The sequence below is a fragment of the Octodon degus genome, unplaced genomic scaffold (assembly GCF_000260255.1).
Source record: "Octodon degus isolate 3935 unplaced genomic scaffold, OctDeg1.0 scaffold00075, whole genome shotgun sequence".
NCBI lineage: Eukaryota > Metazoa > Chordata > Mammalia > Rodentia > Octodontidae > Octodon > Octodon degus.
Window position 1 is genome coordinate 6,996,327 of NW_004524651.1, and position 4,510 is coordinate 7,000,836.

Consider the following 4,510-nt stretch of genomic DNA (forward strand, 5'->3'; position numbering starts at 1 on the left):
TTTTTTTTTTTTTTTTGCGGTACCACAGATTGAACTCAGGACCTTGCGCTTGCCAGGCAAGCACTTATGCCACTGAGCTATCTCCCCAGCTCCTTGGTTTTTAGTTTTTATTAGTCCATGTTTGCAGTGCATTCTGATCCAGCTCCTCAAGCTGGTCCGTTTACCTAACGCATCTTAACTCTTTTTCAGTCTTCCTCCTCTCTGTCTCTCCATCCTTTCCCTTTTGCAAACATCTTTATCCCTACCTCCTACCATTTGCCTTTTATTTTGTTCTTTATTTAGAGTTGGGGCTTCTCCCGTAAGAGAAGCCTCACGATGGTAAGCTCGGGAACCGCATCCGCTGGCCTACCGGAGGCTCGAGTTTACCCTTCTCCAGGGCAGAGCAGTGCTGCGCTGTGGGGAGACGCCACACTTTCTTCATCCATTCCTCTGTTGGACGGATAGTTGCTTCTGAGATCCAGTTCCTGAGCCGCGCTGCTCCAAACAGGAGTGTGCGTGTCCCACAGTAATATGATGTCTTCTGGGAAGATAGCTGGCAGGGGAGTAGTGGGGTCAAATGGGATTTCTAGTCTGAGTTTTTTGAGGAACTCGCATACAGATTTTCATGGCAGTCATACCAGTTTATATTCTTAGCAACAGCGTAAAAGGGCGACTTGCCAGCGGTTGTTACTAGCTGATTTCTTGATCGTCACCTCTCTTTTTGAGTAAGATGAAATATCAGTGTTGGGTTGGTTTGCATTTCTCTAATGGCCAGTAATGCTGTTGAACCTTTTTTTACTGGCCATTGATACTTCTGAGGAGTGTCTATTCATTTGTGTTGTTGTTTGATACACAGTCTTGCTGTGCAGTCCAGGCTGGACTTGAGCTACTATGTAAATAGCCCAGGCTGGCCTCAGATTTGCAGTGATCCTCCTGCCTCAGCCTCCCAAGTGCTGGGATTAGGGATGCAGACTACCACACCTGGAGAAGTGTTGTTTAAACGTCTGCCAAACACTGAGCATTTCTAGGGCTTCTCGCCCCTTCCTGGAGAGCTGAGTGGCAGCAGCTGTATTCCTCCTCAAGTGTGAAGGGTTTCCTGCAGGCCTGGCGTCAGGTCTGCTGATGCCAAGTGCTGGCTGTGTTTGTTGAAAGTAGCCGTATTTTGCTTTCATCTCTGGTGGACAGTTTCCCTGGTGAGGATTCTAGGTTGAGCACCTCAAAGGCGCCTTTGTCTTGGGGCCTCCCTGGTTGGGCCGCGGCAGTCACCTGGATTTTGTGCCTTGTGTCTAATGTCTCCCTCTGGCTGCGTGGCTGTGGGATTTCAGCAGTGTGCCCTCAGTGTGGCCAGGCTTGTTGTCTTTGTATTTATCCTGCCTGGGGTTTGTTGAGTTGCTTGGATCTGTAAGTTTATAGTTTTGTTTATTTTTAAACCAAATTTAAGGAAATTCAGGCCATTATTTCTTTTTGTTTTGTTTTGTTTTTTTGGCGGAACCAGGGATTGAACTCAGGCCCTTGCGCTTGCCAGGGAAGCGCTTATTCCACTGAGCCATCTCCCCAGCCCCTAGGCCATTATTTCTTGGTGGAGGTGTTATTTCTAAATACAATTTTTCTGGCTGTCGGCTTACTAGCTCCTCTCTCTTCACTTCTGTTGAACGCATCCCAGAATTTCAGCCCTTGTGTTTCTCACAGCAGATTCCCCTTTGATTCTTACTTTGTGTCCTTGTACCTCTCCTGGATTTCCTTGTTGGTTCCATTGTGTTCCCTTATGTGCTATTACAATAGCTGCCTCAAGTACTGTGGAAATCACTCTCCGTGGACGCCTTTCGCCCCGGTACACCGTCAGTTCGTCAGTTTGGAGGGGGCCCTGGTGGTGCTTCACCCCTTGGCCCTCAGACACGGTGGCGGCTAGGATGTTCATCACAGAGACTGAGCTCTGTCACGTTGCCCTGGGCAGTGCGTGTCACCTGCGGGTTGCTCATGTCCCCTGGTGGAGGTGCCTGATGTCTCTGTTCCCTCCAATTCTAGCTGCTATGACGCAGTGGGCCCTGGGGCTCCCCTCACAAGTTGGCCAGCATCTGAGCTCCGTTTATATTCAGAGTTTGAGATTGGCTCCAGCTGCAGCGCCCTGCTGTCTAAGACCCCTCTCCCAACTGTCCCAGCTGTTTTCTCTCTGTAGGCTACCACCGTCCGTGAAGTCTCGAGCCACTTGCTCACTGTCAGCCCCTCCTAGTGCCTGAAGATGAGACGGAAGCCACAGCAGATGCATCTTTAGGTCCCCTTCTTTCCTTGTGGCATTGTGGATTGAACCCAGGGCAGCTTTACCACGACGCCACATCTCTACCTCTTTGCATTTTTTTATTTTGAGATAAGAGTCTCTCTAAACTGCCCAGCATAGCCTAGAACCTGTGGTGGCCCGGGCAGGTGGGAGTCCAGTTTCATGCTGCCCCACTGCATCCGGATAAATTCCCTCTCGTTAAGGGAGACAAACCTTTAGTATCTGCCTGCTTTTGGTCAGTATCTGGGCCACCGTTAGCTCTCTAGTTGTTAAATGTCTTGTTTGTAGATTCTGGCTCTTACTAGAGCAGGGCTGGAGAGAGGTGTGGAGGGCAGGGTGTTGGGGGGCAGGTGTTCCTCGAATACTGGAAACCAGAATTTTATTTTAGTTACTTCTGATCTCTGAACCAATGATTTCCAGCTTTACCCTCACCTTGGAATCACTTGAAAAGTTTAAAAAGAATGCCTGGTTTTGGGCATTTTTAAAAGGTGATTCTGATACCTAGAAAAATTTAGGAACAACTGCCCTATCTAATGCTTTATTTTTATTTATTTATTTATTTATTTTGGCAGAACCAGGGATTGAATTTAGGTCCTTGCGCTTGCCGGGCAAGCACTTATTCTACTGAGCCATCTCCCCGGCCTGGTTCCAATGCTTTAAATCAGCTGTTGTTTCTCAAGAAGAGCAGTAGAGACTGACGATTCTTTTTCAAGATCTAAAGAAAAAAATTTATTTTTTGTTTTCACATTAGACAAATTTTTTTTTCTTTGTACAGGGCCTCACTATGCAGTTTAGACTCATAGTAATCTTCCTGTTTTCAGCCTCCCCAGCAGCTGGGATTACAGGCGTGCACCACCACGCCCGGACTCCATTTGCAGGCTCAGCATGCCCCAGGGACGGGACCAACGTGGCATGTGGTACCAGGGATTGAACCCCAGTCCCTGCACTTGTCTAAGCAGGCGCTTAGTCCGCTGAGCTATGTTGCTGGCCCTTTGGACAATTTTTATAAGAGCAATATAATTTGTAATTTGTTGTACAATAATTTTGTTGTCCAGACTGACTTTTTAGTTAAAGGTTAACCTACATTTGATGTTTGGAATGAGGCTCATTGCAGCAGACGCGGGCGTGGCTCACGCTCATGTAAAGCCATGTCCCTAACTCACATCCCCAACCAGTGCAGGAAGGCAAACATTCATTTGTATCAAACCAGAAATTAAAAGTGTACCTGGGAAAAGTAGCCAGAGAGCCAACGGTAATGTTTAGAGATCAGAGTCTGAGATCTCATTAAGCTCATTAACAGGAGAATGTGTCAAGTCTTGCGTTCTAAAAAAAGCATGACCTCTAATTAAAACCTGGTTGCTTTCTGGGCTGTTTTATGATTCAGCGCTGAAAAGAGAAAACACTCAACAGCTCTCGGGAGGAGGAGCAGCCACTTGGGGCTGGTGGTCACAATGGCCGCTGACAGACAGGGAAGCCAACGGGTCCATGACTAAGAATAGCAAGTTGTGGGGGCGTTTACCAAATGTCAAGGAAACGCTTTCTGAATGACATGTGTTGTAGTCTCCCGCCGAATGCAAACTTCAAAGTGCTGTGCGCTGACTTACACGTGATTCGAATCCCCTGGTGGAAATTTACTCAGATTTAGGAAGCATGGTAGTTACCGCCAGACGTTAACTAATAGCATACAGGTGAGGACAAGGAAACTTCAGAGGGATTTCTGAAGGCAAGTTGTTGCCCTGAAGAGCATGGGGAACTGCTCCTTTTGATTAAAAAATACATTCCAAATTATTGTCTTTGCAAATAAAACTAGGAAAACTTGAATATGTTCACATTTGATGAGCTCTTTGAAATTTAGGATCTCAGAACACTCAGCTCTTAAATTATTTCCAATGTGTATATGTGTATATTACTATACTCTACCACATGAATACTCTGTAAATTTTAATATAAAGTCATGATAGATTGAAAAGCAACAAAAAAATGGTCCTTGCACATTTTCCGTGTGTCACTTTAACAATTATCCTGGTTTGTTTGTTTTGGCAGTATGGGGTTGAACCCGGGCCTCGTTTTTTTCTTTTTTTAAATATATTTGGTACAGAGTCCCACTACACAGCTCGGACTTAGTGATGGTCCTGCTTTTAGCCTCCCCACACCTGGCCGTGGTGGCCAGCTCACATGCTGGGCGGGGCTGGCCCAGCATGTGGTGCAGGGATCAACCCCTGGTCCCTGCACCTGCCTATGCCGGCACTTAGTCCG